At 34.8% G+C, this 19,949-nt stretch overlaps 1 long non-coding RNA gene across 1 annotated transcript; it reads right to left on the bottom strand.

Moving 5' to 3' along the window:
* Positions 1-1,495: 1,495 nt before the first annotated feature.
* LOC140683955 (uncharacterized) lies at positions 1,496-10,060 on the bottom strand. The gene is made up of 4 exons (XR_012055647.1): positions 9,476-10,060; positions 7,549-7,628; positions 3,117-3,188; positions 1,496-1,973 (listed from the first exon to the last, which is right to left on the bottom strand). It is a non-coding gene; the product is annotated as an uncharacterized lncRNA (long non-coding RNA).
* Between the last annotated feature and the right edge of the window lie 9,889 nt (positions 10,061-19,949).

The following is a 19,949-nucleotide window of genomic DNA, read 5'->3' as shown; positions in this document are numbered from 1 at the left end:
GTTTATAAAGTTTACTGCACTAGAAAAATTGTTCAGTGCCATGTTAACAACTTGATATGCTGAAAGTAACACTTAAATAATAGATTTTCTTTCTGCTTTTAAGAACAATATCTGTCATACTACTACACAAAATAACTCACACACTCACACTAAGATCAAAAGAGTAAAAGGAAAGAAAGGAGAAAAAGAGGAAGTTTTATTTCTGACCTTGCAGTATATAGAATTCTAAAAGTGATAGTGGATTGGAGGAAGAAATTGTCACCTTACCAATCACACTGGTCAAACTAACAGTCCCTCAATTCTCTCTTCCTACAAAGAAGAATGTAAAACAATCATTATTTACATGAACAGTGTGTGACAACTCTAGCAGAAATATGTAAACATCAGAAGGTATAGAAAACTTTTAAAACTTTTTAAAGAACAAGGCAACAAATACCTACTTGTATATAATGTTTTCTGAAGATTTGCAATGGAATGATAAGCAATTAGAATTTTTAAATTTTATTCTCAATTAATAGCTTGAGTCCTTCAAGAACCAGAGTCCTTTCCCCAGAGGGTAGTGACTGATGGCTGAGTCCCAACGGATATCAGTGACAAATGGTGTCCCTCAGGGGTCTTTATTTGAATCAGTGTTATCTAATATCTTCATTAATGGCCCAGATGAAAGAATTGAGTGCATCCTCAGCAATTCTGCTGATGACATCAAGCTGAGTGGTCCTGTTGACACACCTAAAGAATCAGATGCCATCCAGAGGCACTTGGGCAAACTTGAGAAGTGGGTGCACAGGAATATTCTGTGGTTTAATTAGACCACGCACAAGGTGCTGCACCCGGGTCACGGCAAGCCCTGGTATCAACACAAGCTGGGGGATGAACAGGGCAGCCCTGCTGAGAAGAGCTTGGGGATAAGAGACAAGTCATGACCCAGCAATGTGCACTCACAGCCCAGAAAGCCAATTGTATTCCAGCCGGATATCCTGCATCCAAAGCAGTATGACCAGCAGGGTGAGGGAGGGGATTCTGCCCCTCTGCTCTGCTCCTGAGACCTCAGCTGGGGAGCTCCATCCAGTTCTGTCACTGGAAGAATATTGACCTGTTGGAGCAAGTCCAGAGGAGGGTGCCGGGATGATTAGAGAAATAGAACAATACTCCTATAAGGAAAGGCTGGAAAAGAGAAGTCTTAGGGTTGACCTAATTTTGGCTTTCCTGTGCCTGAAGAGAGACAGAAGAAAGACAGAGATGGAGTTTTTACAAGATCACATAGTGACAGGACAAGGTGTAATAGATTCTAGATAAAAGAGAATGTTTCATAGAAATATAGTAAAACTACATACTTTTCATTGCCTTATTCAATACCCAAATTGTATGGTGTTGAGTTACCAAGCTTTTTTTACAAGATATTTTATATCTATTAAAATTTTTTCACTTCTGGGCACTAATCAAATGTTTCTCCAAAGACAGATTTTTTTTGGGGGGGGGGGGGGGTTGTTGTTTTTTTTTTTTTTTTTTGGTGAGCTTTTCCTCTGGGGAATGTGAGTGTATCATAAACATTAAGTAATTAATTTTTGCAGCATCCCTGAGAGGTGAATTGATACTATTTTACAGGTGGTGAATGGATATATAGAGACCTCAAAAACCAGTTTTACATCTATTTAATCTTTCTGTCAAAATAAAACCTTTGAACTGTTTGGGTTCAAGCTCTAGTCCTACCCTTTCCACAAATCATTTCTCTGAGTTCTCAAGTCAGACAATAAAAACTCTGGGAGATTTATTTATTAACCTTATGTAACCAACCATATAATATATCATATTGTGAAGAGTAGTCAGAAGATCCAAGGAGTTCAAGGAGTGCCTTACCTTACATGCAGCATTTGTGAACCCACACCTGAAGTTCTGGATCCATGTTTGGACTCACCAATACAAGACAGATTGATACACAGAGCATGCACAGCAGCAGCCACTGAGACAGGGCCCTGGAGTACAAGTAGAATCTGTGTGTGATCGGTCCTAGAAAATAACTCTAAAGGGAGATCTTACTGTTATTTTCAGCTATCCATGGAAATCCTATAAAACAGATGGAGCCAGACCACTTCCTGTAAGAGCACATCGGAGAAGTGGGAGAAATCATGGTGAAAATGGAGAATCTGGTAACATGATATAGTTGTCTCTTTTGCACTGATATTCCATGAGAAAATTAACTGTTTTAGCTAAAAATTACTATCCTATTGTTGATTATTTCCAGAAGTAAACTTCCCTGTGGGGAACTGTGCAAATGGACTGCAGATTCTGCAGATGATAGGACTTCTTTCACAGTGAGAAAGTCAGTTCCACTTAATAGCAGTAAATGCTGATTTTAATGACAAATGCTGTTGTAGTGTATCCTTACAGGTAGTAATACTGTACGAGACAATGCAACACAATACAATACTCTTGCCTAAGTAGTATTATTGCAAATCTTTCTTAGTACACTCACACTTGATTTAAAAAAAAAATTATATACAAATTCATAGATCTAGCTTTTTGGTGTATTCCCTGAAAACAAAGGAAAAACAGAGTGGACTGTAAAGAATAGGTTGGACTTGATGATCTCAGGAGTCTTTTCCAACCTAACTGATTCTGTGATTCTGCAATCAACACAAAAGAAAGATCATTGGATTAATCAGTTCTGTTAAAATTATTTTGTACTGAATATTACAAATTCTTTGAAAACTTTTTTTTCTTTTCCTATCCAACTCTTGTTATCCATCTGAAATGGCTGAGCATAAAGTCTCATTTTACAGATCTTCCAGCTGTACTTCTTTCAGGAAAAAAAAATTGTTGCCCTGAGCCTTCATTTTGCCCCAGTTGTTCATCACTACTCTTGAGTCAAAGCTGCCCATTAAGCTCCTTGTGTAAGGTCTTTTTGACCTTTTTCAGGAGAAACAAGCCAAAGTTAATATAAGCAGTTTGAACAGCAAGTATTTGACAACTGAAATTAAATTATTTAGGGAACTACCACACACCTAGGAAATTGGAAAGATGATGAGCAATCTTGGGACTAGGGCTGATCTGACAGAGAAGGAAGGGAGAATAACAAGCTTCTTCCATTGACACAGCTGCTGCTGGACCAGTCTTACCTCTTTGACACTCCGATTCCTTCTTTGTTCTAGAATTTCCAGTGAGATTTGCTGTCACTTATGAGCTGTGAGCTGTGTGGAAGATATTCAGTAAAGATCATAAAAGTGTACTTAAACTCAAGTCCAGCAAAATCTTACAGTGAGAGCTTTATGACACAATCTCAAGACTCTTGAACCAAGAGCAAAGCTCCCATTACCTCAGTAGCTATCTCTAGAACAAAAATTTCTGTAGTAAAAGGCTGGTCTTTCATAATGGAAATACCATAAAAGGATGATTACATATAATTAGCTTGACAAATAATTCTAAAGAGTTATTTAAGATTGTTGTCTTAGATTCTATTTATTATTAATATTGCAGGATGAAACACATGGCAGTGTATTAGAAAGAGAAAACAAGACTCAGGGAGCACAGAGAATAATGCATGTCTTTTAACTTTCTCATATCCATCTTCTTGACTTAAGTGTCATATCAAAAACATTTTCAGGTATTATAAGTGTGTAAATTTCCTTTCTTGTAATATAAGTTCAAATAGATTGCTTAGATCTTAATTCTCATCTACTTTTATTCTATAGCTGGATAGTTAATACAGCTAATATGTTTTTTTAAGAAAACAGATTTTATAGGGTGTGGGAATTATTTGGATGGCATCACAGATTTTTGATGCCAAGGCCTGAAAAATATTATTCCAAAGGCAGCATCTGGCTTCTTGGCACATCTAGTCTTTAATTTCTCAGTGCCTCTAGGTTCTGTTGTATAGTTGATCACATTTGAATGCTAATTTTACTTCCTAACTTCTTGGAATAATATAGATTTTTGACATTTTGTGGAATGTATGTGTAAGCATATATATAGCGAACAACTTGTACTTCTGCAAAGTATTGGTAGTTCTCTTCATCAATAAGTCCATCAATGACTTTCGTCCATACTTAGCTAGATATCTGCACACACGGCAAAATGCATGCATAATTAGTTATAAGGGGAGATTTTTTTTTTCCCACCTATTCAAACCATAATCAGGTATGCAGCACTGAAGTCAAGAGGGGCTAACTTTATTTCTTTGTCCTTCCCAAAATTAATATTTTTGCAAGTAATTACAGTAGTTTCCCTCATTCTTAAACATCTATAGAAAAAAAACCCCAACATTTAGTTTGTGGTAAAGCCCAAATTTTGCTCATATTCATCTAGATCATTATTTCTGTTTTAATTTTTTTTAATCCCCAGCCTTCTTGCTTCTTTGCATTCATTGTGCTGATCTGGTTGCAAAAAATGAAATGTACATTAATGAATTTTGTCTTTTGTCACTATCGTATTACAGCCAAACTGTTTCCCTCCTCTATCCTTGTTTTCTTCACCACAAGTCTGTTCTCATTCCCATGATCTCACACTTTTCCTTCCTGCATTAGATTTCTCATTTCTCTTTATCCACCCTGACCCTTGTGATAACTTCTTCCACTTCCAGAAAAACTAAGTGGTTTAGTCCAAAGGTTGACCAAGGGATCCATGTACCTAAGAAAGACAAATTCTGTGTAGAAGTGATATTCAGTCTACTTCATCAAATCCTTAATAATTCTTTCTTTGAAATTCAGAGAACTGCGTATGAGCATGGTAGTGACTAAGACATCTAGGACAACTAAGGCTTGTGGTAGGCATTTTATTCACTAATTTGCAGAAACTTGAAATTTGCAGATTTATGGGACCTTCATAGAATTGAAGATTTAATTGTTTCAAATATTTTCTTAATGATTTCTTTGAGATATATATCTTCAATATCTTAGTTTGCATCTTGACATCATAAAAACACTTGAGTTTGTGGGCCAACATATGGTGTTCTATCAGTTGTTGGAATCTAGAAAGGGTGGCATTTTCTAATAAGGGGACATGTCATGTTCAATCACCCAGTTTTCAAATTTCCATAGGGCATTTTAAATTCACTCCAAAATCCAGTCCTTGACATAGAAAACCAATTGTTATTCTGTCTTCTTCCAGGGAATGTGGAGTTGAATGGGTTTTAATGGTATCATGGTAATGTATTTCAGAGCACTGACTTTAAGAGAATTAACTTTGTCGCTTCATAATTGGCAGAACTGGGACAGCTAGCTAAAGCGCAGGCAGACACTCTTCATTTTATAAACAAGGGCCCTGTCGCTGATATAATGTTTTATAGATTACATATGACAGTTTTACATCTGCTAAACATCTATTCATGGCAGACTTTTTTTTTTTCATTTTTGTGTAAGAACTAGTGGAATAGTATTCTGTACTAAAATTATCTCCTTTATGATGCCATATGCAAATACATATATCAATTAGCACATATTAGTTGGGAAGATTTTTTTTGATACAATGCCTTAGAAAAAGAAGCAAAATAAAACCCAGAGTCCTCAGACCTACTTGTATTACTAAAAGAAGTTTGATGCAGAATATTCTATTTTTCATACTTATTTTGTTTTAATTTTACCCTGGATATTTTCCTGATGAATTAAGATAGTTGAGTAATTTTTGTTTAGTTAATTATTACTAATTTTATTTGCTCCAGAAAACAGACATAGAATAAATTTGTTATACCTCTGAATTCATTTAGGTTGAAGATACTTTAAATCACTCTGGTCAAGAGTGGTTTAAATGATATGCTGGCTGTTATGGAATTCAGACTGATGTCAAATCAGCTCTGCTAAATGATGAACAACTTGTAGCCAGTCTGCAGGGAACTCTCTGAACAGTAAAATATAATCATGATGAGACTTAATTTATTTGTCATAAAAATTACTGTCAACTTCAACTAGGGCAAAGTATTTTATCTGGAAAGTTAAGCAAGAAATGTTTTCTGGAAAAATACCAAGGAAATTTCTTATTCCTTCAGCTAAAATTCCCTATTTCCAAGGACAAAAAACTGATTAAAAATATTGATACCTTTTATGTAAGGTATTATGACTCTTAATAAGGTTTTATAGCTCTCTTTTTAACTGGCAGGCAAATCAAGGCATAGAGAATTTAACTGAAGTATTCACGGCGAGACAGAGCTTTTGAGAGATCACAAATACACAGTATATTTGTAGAAATTTTGGTACCTTTCCTAAACTATATTCACTGTTAAATATATCATGACAAAATCTGGTCCCCCTGATGTCATGTAGTTCCTCAGTCTCTATTATGTTGCAACACAGAAATGTAGACGCTGAAGGTACTGATTCAGAATGCCAGCCATACACAGATATATGAGACTCAAAGGTGATGGCTGCTGAGATGTTTGTTTTCTGATAATTTTTCTTGTCACTAGATACTTCAATTCTACCTAGGTCTTCCTTTAGGGAAAACATCAAGCATCTCAACTATTATTTTTCCTTTTCTATATTCTGCTAGAAGAAAATATATTTTATTAGATAAAATATACCAAATCTTAAGGCAAAAATTGAACTCTGACAGCATTAACTCATCTAGCAGTCTGATAATTTGGACTCCTTCTTTTTTAAGGGTTTGTATCTTTGATCTCATCAGCATCTGAGTCTTCCACTGTCTTTGGTTATTGTAACATCTGCCAAGTTATTGATTGACCTTAATCAGAGAGTGGTTGTCCTGGTTTCATCTGGAATGGAATTATTTTCTTCTCAGTGGCTGTTACAGTGCTGTATTTTGGATTCAGAATGAGACTGGTGTTGATAACACACTGATGTTTTGCTTTTTTGCAAAGTCTTGTTTATCCTAATCAAGGACTTTTGCCCCTTACCAAATCTCATGCTCCGCCACTAAGAAGGAACACGAAACTGAGAGGGAGCATGGCTGGGACAGGTGACCCGAACTGACCACAAGGATATTCCACACCACAGAATGTCACACCCAGTACATGAACTAGAAGGATTAACCCAGCAGGGTAGCTGATTTGGTCTTAGAAAATGGGGGTCTGACACTAGTCAGTGAGTGATGACAAGTTGTATTGTGCGTCATTTGTATGTTCGTTTTTGTTTTTGTTTTCCCTTTCCCTTCTTCTTCTTCTTCTTATTTACTTTAAATAATTTTTTTCCTTGTTTTCAATTATTAAACTGTACTTATAACAACCCACAAGTTTTACTTTTGATTCTCCTCCCCATTCCACAGGGGAGGGGGAATATTGAGCAAGCAGCTTTGTGGTGTTTATTTGCCAGCTGGGCTTAAACCATGACAGGGATTGAATAGATCTCACTGTTAAAGTTCAACCTGATTGTCAGCTGCAGTCTTCAGTGAAGCCACTCAGTCATGTCCCAGGGTGTCTTAAATTTTCCATCTTCTACCTCCTTGTCAGGATAGGGCACCCTTCCACAGCCAGTGTGTTTAAGTTTAGTGCAAGCACCCCAGAAGAGCAGTCCTCAGTCTTGTAGTACATTTGATTGTAAAAATCACAATATAAAATAAAGAATGCCACATTTATTGCAGACTATTTTATATTAATCAATATACCTGAATCTTCAATTGGAGCAGGAAGCATTTTCTTCACGGTAGAGAAACAACCACTTATTTTTTCATATCAAATCAGGGACCTAATACAAGGAAAAAGATCACAATCTCAAACAAAGATAGTTAAGATGTTGACTGACTAATTTTGTCATTGCCCAAAGTGCTTCTGTTTTTATTTGCCTCTCAGTTATACTTAGATAACTTCTTGCTTTCTTCTGTTTTGGAGATTCAAAAGCCAAATTAGTAACTGAGATTTCTTTGAGGTAGTGATGGTAATATAAGAACAACACTTTATAGTACCTACTTATGTTCCGAAATCTGAACCAAAATGTCACCATGAAAACACGCAGAGTTTCAATGTCAGCCCAAAGCAAGAGAAGCATTTTTATCATACTGAAGTTTAACTTGAATATAAGAACAACAAAGCAGCTACCAAAAATCTCTTTCTACATTTTTTCTTGCCAAACCAGTGTGGGAAAAACCAGTTTATTAATAGAATAAATTATTCTTTAGAGCAATATAGAGTGGTTTTGGTTTTTTTTTTCCCCAAAAGGGCCATATGTTTTCCATATGAAACTACAAATTTGCCTCAATAAACTAGTACTGCATGAGGAAACAACAGATTGTTGCCTATGTTCTATATTACTAGGAAGAGTTTAAAGTGCAAACTGACAAAACAACATTTTCTGAATAAAGAGAAAAAGACAAGGTTTACTCTATCTCATTTTATAGGCATTGCATAAATCATAAATTACTTCTTTTGGATAATTTTTCCTAGAATTTTGTAAACTTATGACAGATGTGCTGATGAGAAATTATGCCCATCATAGAAAATTTGGAAAGAGTCCTAGGCTGCCCAATTATGCAAAATTTATAGCTCATGTAAGGGACACCTACTGTTTTAAAGAGAAAAGTGGGAATTAAAATTTTCCACAAAGGAAGTTCTGTCTGCAAGATTTAGTGGAGCTGGGACTTGAACAAAAGATGTTCAGTCAGGGTTTTTTGTTTTGTTTTGTTCTTTTCTGACACTTGTTTTGTCAAAGCAATTAATATTAAGTGCTAGAGTGGTTTGGACCCAAGCATAGGAATTTTATTCATACTCTCTGCTTAATGTATGCTATATAAAGAAGAAACATAGTGAAGAAAAAAAAAAAATAGGCATATTGCCAACTGTTTTGTTTCTATTTTCTTCCTGAAAGGAATTTTTTAAAAAAAGTTAGGAAAGAAAGAAAGTTTGAATGCTATGCCCCAACCCAACTTTTCTTCAAAAAAAGTCAATTTTTGCTAGTTTTGGAAAAGAAGATACAACCTGGCCAAAATGAGGTAGAGAGCATAATTATGAAGAACAATATGTGAAAACTTTCTTATAAGTTCTCTTCTTCAAGTTAAAATTGGCCACTTGATAGCTAAGTGTATATTCTCAGGCTTTTCTCACCTGTAAGTTCATTAGTATTTTATTGTAAATTTATACTATGCAATCTATTTAATGAGTGATATATTGTAACATTTTTGTAAATTTTAATATGTTATTTCTTATTATATACTTATTTGCCAACAGTGCATAAGGGTCACTGAACACATTTATGCATTTCCTTCAGAATGACCTATGTTCTAAATATGTGTGTAGTGGAGTATAGATAGTACCACAAACACACAAACTCAGTATTTTTTTCAATAATCTAAATGTATTCTAATTACAGAAATATTGTAAAGATTATAGAAAATTTATTGTGATTGAAAATGTGTCCTAGTTTAGGGCAAATTTGGGGAAAACCCAGGAAATAAACCCCCACGGCCCCTCTCCACCCACCTGGTTCAGGGAAAAATTCCCTCTGAGAGAGAAGTGGAAAAGAACCTGTTTATTCAACAACAAAGCACTCCCCAGCACCAAAACAATTAACAACACAAGATGACAACAAAACTCTTTCACCCCTCTGAAGAGCTGAACAAATCCAGAAGGTCTTTCCTGGGAGTGGTCGCCTGGGTCTGGACGCTGGGGATGGCTGCTGCAGATCTCCAAATGCAGGCTCCTGGTGTTCTTTGGTGTTTCCCAGATCCCAGTCCAGAGCAGGCTGGATGATAGTCAGAAAGAGGAAGGGAAAAAAAGCAACAGTCCAGGGAAAGAATTGGACTGCTTAACCTAACTAGGAAGCAAAGCAAGAAAGCAGGCAAAGCAAGCAAGCCAAGCAAGCAAGCAAAGCAAAAGCCAGCCAGCCAGCCCTAGCCTTTTCTAGCTTTCCAGCAGACATGGGGGGAGGTGAACCAGATGATAACACAGCAAAACAAACCTTCACTTTCAGAGTCAGTTCTGAAAGCACAGAACATAATATCAAACGTAAACAGAACACACGATTGGAGATACAAACACCATAACAGTCACCCTAGGACAAAATGTTTATGCTTAAAGTTCTCAATAAAAGCCACTGCTAATCAAATTCATGGTGTTCCATGTAATTTCATTTTTTTACAAGTTAAGCTATGAATAAATTTTATTTTCTGAATTAATACAATAGTAATTTTACTTGACTTTTCTGTATTTCTTTAGATGCACCACAAATATTTCCAATTAAGTAATGAAATAACATTTTAAAAATCTAATTTACATGACAGTCTATCTAAAAGAGAAAGGTAATTTATCTACATAAAAATTGAGATAAAGAACTGACATTTTATCAGAAATTTTTATGACTATTAGAGATACAAAAGGACACATTTTGAGAAGTAAAAGAAGGGATATTAGGGAAATAAAGGGAGAAAGAGAGAGGAAGAGACATAGTCATAGCAGAAGTCGTGTAATACAGGATGCACGTGGGGGTATACTCACAGTTACATTGACACTTGATAGTTATTTCCAAAGGTAGAATTAATGTATTTGTACATACCCATTTAAGCATGTGCATATACAATTTAGTAGTTTCTAGTATTCAATAAACTCCTAGCCATTTGAGAGAGGTATGGAGAAGTTTAACATTTTTGTACAACTGTTTTTCTAATATTGAAAATGCAGAAAAATTACTCAATATTGTAGGCCATTAGGTGGGTCATTTATCCTTTGATACCCTTGATATCCTTTGAGACAATAAGAGTTGAGTTATGGCATATTTTGAATGCTTCCTTATCACAGACTCACATAATATGCAGAGATGTAAGCAGCCCACAAGGATTATTGAGTCTCCTTGTCCTGCACAGGACCATCCCCAATAATCACACTATGTGAACAGTTCAGCAAATGTATGGAAACCAGACTTAACTGTATTACCCAGCTCTGAGAGGACTTGAACTTGGATTTTGGAAAAGCAGAAAAATCTTCTATCTATTCAGCCGTGTAATATAATAATATTGGCTACTTTCAGTTTCTTCATTTGAAGCTATTTTAAATAGAATAGAATGTAGTACATTATTCTGTATTTTAATTCTTAGAATGCGCACCGAAAAGGAATGTGGATGTGTCTGGCCTGAATTCTTTTTTTCAAGAACAGTTTCTGTATTAAAGACTGGGATTTTTAATTTATTTTTCTTGTTTTTGTTGCTTTGAGTGATTTTCAGTTTGTTTGTTTATTGGAAGGTTTTTAACAAGGAAAGTATAATGTAGTGAATTGAAGGAACATTTGGGATGTTTACACTTAAGTTTCTACTCCAATAATTATGAAAATATTTTTTTGCAAATCTGAATAGGTTCTGCAAGAAAAGACTGGGAGGACTTCACTCAGAATACCACATAGCTCAGTATTTGACTATAGAGTGATAATAAAGGAAATAAAATTAAACAAATAGGAACCCTATATTGTCTCAGAAAAATAATTCATCTCATGAAATTTAAAAAGGATTGTGCCATGCCTTCAGTAAGAGAGAAAGATTTAATCTGCTTTGAGTGCTTTAGGATAAGATTAATTATGAAATTCCAAATATAAAATATATTTAAGGCAAATGTCCCTAGATGTTCTCCTTGTGTTTTATAACATTATCACTTCACTGTTACTTTTTTCAATGTACTTGTTTCTGTAAACTGTATTGCAAGACACTTGAAGTTTTATAATGACAAACCATCCTCCTAAGTGCTAGGCATTGCAATGAAAACTTCATCTATGTGAAAATGCTCAGAATAAGGCAATGCATTCTATTGTTTGTTTAGTTATTAAACCTCATTATTGTATTAAGCTTCATGTATTCAGTGTAATAAGTATATAGTTGATTTTATTTCATGGAAACATAGAATATCTGAAGTTGGAAGGAACCCATATGAATTATCAAGTCAAACTCCCTGTTCCTTCCAGGACTACCTAAAAATAACAGTATGACTACAAGGGTCATGAAGATCCTCCTTGAATTCTGACATGCTTATTGCCATGACCACTTACCTGGAAAGCCTTATGCTATGACTGACCATCCTCTTAGTGAAGACCATTTTCTAATGTCCACTCTGAAACTTCCCAACATTCCATTTCATTGTGCTTTAAATTCAAAGGGATTTGACATGTTACTGCTATACTGTTCACCATTTGAAAATTGCTTACCTTTGAAAAAGTAAGAGAGATATTTATTGCTATTTAATTCCTATTACACAAACAGAAGTCAGTGGTGATGTGAATGGTAATGGTTACCCATTCAAAAATACTGTGCTGACAAGCTAGTCTTGACATCAGTAGCACGGATGTGATACTGTAGTCTGAGTCAAGGTCTCCTCAAGGTTGCTTTGAGATGTTCTTGTCTGAAAACTTTAACTTTAGTATCAGAAAAATCATGAAACTGGAGATGAGAACATAAAAGCAACAGGTGTGTTATTTATCTGGCTCCACCTTTCCTCCCTCCCTTTTCTTTTTTTCTCTTCTTCTTTCTGTACTTTTGAAAGTCATTCTAAAAACACCCTCTGGTTTCAATAACAACAAGCATGAGTACATTAGAACAGAAGACAGAGTCTTTCTATGCCTGCTTTGCAGATCATACTCTTCCCAATTTATAAGAGTATATTCTTCTAAGGAGAGACAAAGAAAGAACAAAACAGAAATAAATTGGTTTTCAAAATGTGAATGACCTAAAAAATTTTAAGACACACTTCAAAAACACATATGGGTACTCATTATATTTCCAAGAGCTATATCACAAGAAGATAGTTAAAATTTTTGTAATGATTGCAAGCATGATTAAAGTCATGTTGTTTTTTGAGGCTTTAGAAAACCATATGAATAGAAAATGTTCTCTTAGCTTAAATATGCAAGCTGTTTACAGTGAAAGAAATAGAAAAATAAGCATCTGAAATAAATCTGAAAACATTAGATGGAGGATTTTTAATTTTTAATTCTTCATCTTAAAACTTTTAATAATTCTTTGGAAAATTTTGTTGATGTCTCTTCTGGTATTTGTATTATTATATTATAGTTATGCTTTTATAGAACCGGTGTATTCATGATGGTCTACTCTTGTATTATTAGTCTAGTAAGGAAAATTATAGTCATAGTCTTCTTATATGGTGCAGTCTTAGAATTTATCTTTGTAATTCGTGCTTAGTAATTTGCAATTAACTCTAGGGTGCTATTTAGGAAGATGACCAGTTGCAAATACTCCTACATATGGAGAATGTATGCTATTACTCAGTGAATTAAATGTAGTGAAATGTTTGACTACATTCACTGTAAAAGTGTACAGCACCTTATCTACGCCATATATTTTCAGAAAGGAAATTCCTTGCCAGCATTTTCACAGCAGTGGTGGTGGGAGAATTCCTGTCCTTAAGAACATTCAGAAAAACAACCACCAATGCAAGAGGATGCATTCAATCAGTATCATTCAAGGCCCTGTCCTTTCTTCCTCTTATATATCACTTCTTTTTGACAACATTGTTTTAAATCATAGCAATTCTACTAAGACGAAGGAAACAGTGACATCTAGTATCAAGAAAAACATAGACCTGTCTTATATTTTCAGCAGCTATTTTGAAATTAATAATTGAGTTTTGTCCCAACCTTCATCACTTAAATAATAAGTAGTACAATAATTTGCATTCTTTTAGTTCATCTATTGCACATTCCCTTCTATCCATTGCTAAGTTACTATAATTTCTAGATATAGACTTTATTCCTCTTCCACCTCACCATATTTTAATTTGGCAGTCTAAGGTCAGGTAATTTTTAAAATTTGCACTTCTCCTGAGGACATCCAAAATACTGTTAAGACAGATAAGAACCTTGCAACTATTTCTGTTAAACAAATTGAAGGTGATATATTTTTCTCAACTAGTCCTGCATGGCTAAAAAAAAGCATAAGAATGACAGCAAAGTAATTCAACTGAGACAGCAGCTCTGAATTTATTAAATCTTCATAATCTTACTTGTATTCATAGAATCATAGAATGGTTAGGGTTGAAAGGACCTTAAAGTTCTAACCACTCTGCCATGGACAGGGGTGCCACTCACTAGATTAAGTTGTTTAGCCATTCAACCTGGCCTTGAACACTTCCAAGGATGGGTCATCCACAACCTCTCTGAGCAAGAAATACATCTAATTGAAGCGTTTTCTCTTCCAGTTTATTAGCATTAATGTTTTTCCTGTCACCATTCATCCATATTAAGATCCATTTCCTTTCAAAGGTCATCTTAGTCTAACCCCTCTGCAATAATCTGCTTCATTTTCAACTAGATTAGATAGCTCAAAACCCTGTACTTGGAATATCACAGTTGAATAATAATAGTAAAATTAATAGAATTATAGTAGTAGTAACAACAACAAGACAAAAAACTGAATGCCAATGTTGGGTCAATTTATAGTTACATTATGGCTGGATTTTAGTACAAGTGAATTGGAATAACAATTACATTGATGCTAAATGAGCCTTTCTAATCAATGGTAATGCTGCTCAGTAAATGTTTGTGTTCCTCCTAAATTGTTCTGGCTAGAGCACACATTAGAATATTCAGGTAAGTACAGGTATGTGTGTACTAGCAAGAAATAGCTCATATTTTGTTAGCCAGAAGGAATCTTCAACACTGTTCCTTCATGGCATCTACCTCATTATCAGCGTTGTGTGTGTGTGTGTGTGTGTGTTTGTGAAAAAAAAAAAAATGCAGTACTGAAATTGCAATGAAAAGCAATATAAGAATTACAATAAAAGAATAAATTATTTTTTTTTTTCTGTAATAGCTGTCAATGATGTTCCTCTGTGTATTTTGCAACAAATGACAGAAATACTTACAGTAATGACTCACTGTAAGTGGGACTAAACATCCTGCTAGCTCAGAAATTACAATAGGCTTACAAACAGATTGGGGTATGGGGGGGTCATAAGTTTATGTCACTCGTAGAATATTTATTTTTGAACAGTTTTTTAAAAATTCTTCTCAAGACAAGGTAAGACATGAAAGATACTGCATTAGCATGAACAAAATTGCAGCTACCATTCTCTTTTTTCCAGACATGCACCCAAGTATACTAGGTTTAAAAGTCTTTAAAAGCTCAAGGCAGGAGGGAGTTCCCATAACTCACCCTACAGCCATATGCTTAGAGCTGGTTCAGGCTAAAGAGTTCAAGTGTTTTCTGTGATGTAGGATTTCACCTCACAGAAGAACACAGATGTCTCTTCTGATTAGCATACACTGTTCTCTTGAAAAGATAAAAAGTATAAAATAAAAGACACACAGAATATGATTTAAATATTGATTTACTTGGGTAGAAACAGGTAACAGCATTCAAAAAACAATTGTTCTTTACAATTTCTAAGAGTTTTGATTGTTTGGTTGCCAGGAGAAAATGTCTAAACCTCAATCCATGATTGGTGATTTAGCACTGCAAAAGTGATCAACATCTCGATGACACATAATAACTTCCTTGAAAGACTACTATCTTTCCTTGTCTCATCAGAAGTCCAATTTAACCACATGTTTCTGAGAGTAAAACATATTCTGTTCTTAACAAAAAAAATGCAGTTTATTTCTGGGAAAGTTTATCAATCAACTCTGCAAAATGAATGAAGATATATCATCCTAAGTAAAGAAAAATAAAGGGGAACTGGAGGAAAATAAAAATGAAATGCAGGAAAAGGGTTCAATCTTGTGCTTCAGTTAAACTGTGGGAATATGTTTGGGAAATGTGACAAGAAATCCATCTTTCAACACTATGCATATGGCAATAATCCCATTCATTGCTTTCAAAATCAAGAATAGATAGCCAATCTAGTATTTCTACTCAAGATAAAGATGTTGCTGAGAATATCAAATTCACATAAGCTGTTCCCTGCAGCATGTATTGATAAGAACTCAAAATTCTGAAATTCTAAATGGCTTGACATTTTCTCACAATACAGTAATTTTCTCTTTATAAAGCTTATATCTTTCAGTCAACTCTAGCTGTAGAGCTACAGCATCATGAAGCCATGCTAAACAAAATGCGGGTAGTTACATAAAAGGATAGAATTGGCTTGTATAAAACCACTAGATATTTTTAAAAAATGGGCAAAATAAATTTCAGAAAATATTTTAGAGATTTGGACTTTTTAGAAACAAACTAACTAGCTCAATGAACATGGGAGCTATTTGCCTTTATCCAGATCAGTCTTTCCTGTTTGCTTGAATTTCAATAGAATTATATCAATACTTAGTAATATCTCTACTTACCCATTATTTTTTTTTCATTGAATATCATAGAATCATTGAATGGCCTGGCATAGGAGGGACCAACCCCCAGACATGGGCAGGGACATCTTTCACTAGACCAGATTGCTTAGAGCTACCTCCAGCCTGGCCTTCAGCACCTCCAGGGATGGGATATCCACAACTACTCTGAGCAACTTTTTGTAATATCTCACCATCCTCAGAATAAAGAACTTGCTGTGAGAAAAGAGGCACATTTCAGATAAAGAGGTAGATAACTATCCTTTCACATCAGCTTCATCTTTAGTATTGGATTTTAATTTGCTGTCTTTACTTTTTTGGGTTTTCTCTTACTTCATTACATTAGTCTTATCCTTACTTTGATAATCTCTCTGCATTGCTATATTCCTAACTTGGATTTATTATTTCCACATTTCTCTGCATTCCAAGTTTTCTTTGAAAATGTTCAAACTGTTTAAAAATTGGTGGAATCAGTTCTTTACTTTTGTATAGAAGATCTACTTGCCAAATACAAAGCATAATGATTATTCTAGGGAAAAAAGTGTTAGATACCTGCTTGAGTTCTACTTCTATCTCTAACAAAACATATTTCATTAAAAACATAGTGTATAAATAATCAAGTATTAGCCAATCTTAGCATAAAACCTTGAACAGTATAGCAGATTATTCTGCTGCTTCTCCTTTTTATTTCTTTACAACTGCCATGTAAATATGGACTCTTTGCTTTCCTGGTTGATTTGGGTTATTTTTGTTAAGAATAAAATCACTGTTTTGTAAAGAAAATTTTCTTCTGAACAATAACAAATAGAAAGAATCTAAAGCATTTCTCACTAAGAAATTTGGGTCTTTTTGTGGTTGTATAAATTTTATTCCTGAAACCTTCTATTTTCTTGGACATAGAAGAATTTTATTGCAAATTTTCTAAAAGTTGAATGCAAATTTCATTTCAATTTCATTTTTAGGTCAAAAGTAGGGAAGAATCTTTTAAAAAGTTGATTAAAGTCTAGAGAAGCAATTGGTCTATTTCACTACTCTTTTGTTTGTTTCAAATATCTATAGTCATGGATTATCAATAAGGGATGAGGAGTCTTATTTCTTGCAAGTGAAAAGTAATTTTGTGTTTAATTCCATTTCAGATGTGTCAGTTAAGTCACTACGAAAATATTCTCCAGTAGTACAATTTTTAATGTTCTAGTTCACCTTTTATTGGGTGCTTATGTATAGTCTGTGTACAGGTGTTCATCTGTACATTACACCTTACTGAAAAATTTGTCCCCACAGAATTTTCAAGACAGAAATGTGGTGCATTTTGTAATATTACTTCACAACTGGAAGACCTTCCACCTTTGTGACAAGAATATTTCAATGCCGTGAAAGGAGAATGTAGGTATTTTCTTAGCATGTAAATATAGGTTGTAGTGCTATTCTCTGTATTGTAATGAATGGAGACTCAATGGTTTTTATTCATCATGGCTGGATTGTCAGTGCTTGAAGTGAGCTACTTTTTGAATTGTTCAGAATAACTTTATACTGCATGGCAATGCTCGTTTACTACCCACTAGCAGCCTGAATCAACTCCTTCTGAATTCTTCCATTTGACGACTGATAAAATGTAGCATCTGGGGCAAGCACAAGAGTGTAGAGCAGCTCCAGTTTAAGAAAATAATAGGAAATACCTCTACAATCAGCTAAGCCTTTGACTGAAAAAGTAATTTATCAGGTTTAAAAATCTGTTGCATTTCAGACATGGTATGCCTGAGTTGACCTCCTTTTTAATGAGTGAGTTACAAGTTTCTCTGTTGAACTTCTCATGACTTCTTCAAACAAACAAAAAAAGACCCGACCTTCTGCTGAAAGTGGCATGCTACTGGTCAGTCCAATATCAAAGTTCTTATCAAAGGCTTCTGCCAGAGACTGAAAATAATTTTCTAGAAATATCTGCAGTTCTTTCATCTTACCAAAGTGAATTGTGATGGACCTCTGACTCCCAGAAATCTTTGAGAAATGGACTATATGCCCTATTCTATGAGTGAAGTATGTAAATGGCTGCCTGTCCTTCTTCTGATAACCTTGAGAAATAAGTAGAAAACTGAATTCACACAGCTGCCATTACTTCTCCTGCCAACTTGCAATAAATGTCAGGTTTCAGGCAATATATAGCAATAAAGAGTGCTGTTTCAGCATGTGGCCACTGGGTCTGAAACAGTAGAGGGTGGAATAATGTAACAAAGACTGTTCAAATAATTTGTACTTTTGATTTTCTCATCCTCAACCATAAAAAATGCTTAAGCACAATGTTGAGTAAAATGAATTCATTGTCCAGTGGCCATTTTCAGGCTTTGGGTCTCAATATTGGTGAGGTCGGCAAAATAAGAGATAAAGGGCAACAATTAAAGGGTTGTTCTGGAAATTATTTGTTAATGCATTATACTTTCAACAATGTTGAAGTTAGGACCTCAGTAGCTGACTCATGTCAACTATGCATGAGCTAATAAAAAAGTAAGTATGATCAGAGAGCCTTCAGTGAAACAAGAGTGGGAAATTACTACTTCAAATATTTTACATTCCAGTTAAAACCTCTACAAGGAATAAAAAGAAGGTATTAAAAGGATTTGAAAGGAAAAAAAATAAAAAGTTTTCTAAATAAAATTATAAGAATAAAAGTAATATTCATTGCCCATAAACTATGTAAAATTTATTTATTTATCATATCCTTGTTACTTGACTAAAAACAAGGTTATTTTGCTATTTCACAGCTATGAGTGCCCTGTAGGTCTGACTAGCTGTGCCCTTCTTAAGGAAAATCAACTTGGCTTAATCCTGAAAAGGCTTAGCAGCTCCTGCAGTTTTGAGTATCATTAATACTCACTGAAACAGAAATAAATCATAATGTGACTGTACCTGTCAGGAAAATGTCTATAAATATTAGGGCTGCATATTATAAGCCTTGGATTCTGAAATTTATATCTGGTGTGGATAAATCAAAAGGTGTATTAATCAGGAGATAGATTGAATACTTCACCGATAGAAGAACAATTGTGAAACACATTTGAAAACTCTGAAAAGAGCAAGAGCTAAAGCAGTGAATGAAAGAAAAAAGCATGCAGGAAAACTTGTAGGAATACAGCCGGATGGCATAAATAGTGGTTTAGCCTTGGTTGCATATACAGGAGGTATCAATTAAGACCATGGGAAGCAGAAAGCGTAATGCTTTGAAAAAATTGTTGGTGAGATTAACAAGAATGATTGTACTAGTACTCATGATATTTCTGTTTCAGAAGAATAAAGATACTGTGAAAAAGGTTCAGAAAAGGGAGCTCAGAGGGTGTGGATTAAATATCAGTCCTCTTTCTGTTGAAGTTCTCGCTTCAGGAAAGGTATGAGCCAACTGAAAGAACATCAGAAGAGATTAAAAGGCAGCACCTTTTACCTGTGGCTGAATGAGTTGATTAGTCTACAGAACATGAGGAAGGGATGACAGTATGAAAGGAGTTTTCAGATATGCAATAGGTTGTAAAGAGGTAGGGTGTATTTTGTTCTTTGTTCCACAAGGGAAAAGGATAGGGCATGGTAGGATAAAACATGACAAGGAAAGAAATTAAATAAACTGCAGCAACTTCAGTTCAAATCCTCACATGGGGTACCAGATATGAGTTTGCGGGCCCCAAGTTGGGCAACTCCCTGGGGGCTCCCCTGGCAGGCGAGACCCTCCTGGAGCAGTTCTGTGTCAGGAATGAGAGACACATTGGATTTTTTTCAGTCTTCAGCTTCTGCTTATTGTTTTCTTATGAAAACTTCAGCGCA

Source organism: Taeniopygia guttata, chromosome 1 (assembly GCF_048771995.1).
Source record: "Taeniopygia guttata chromosome 1, bTaeGut7.mat, whole genome shotgun sequence".
NCBI lineage: Eukaryota > Metazoa > Chordata > Aves > Passeriformes > Estrildidae > Taeniopygia > Taeniopygia guttata.
The sequence above is the reverse complement of the archived record's forward strand: the minus strand, read 5'-3'. Positions and strand labels throughout refer to the sequence as shown.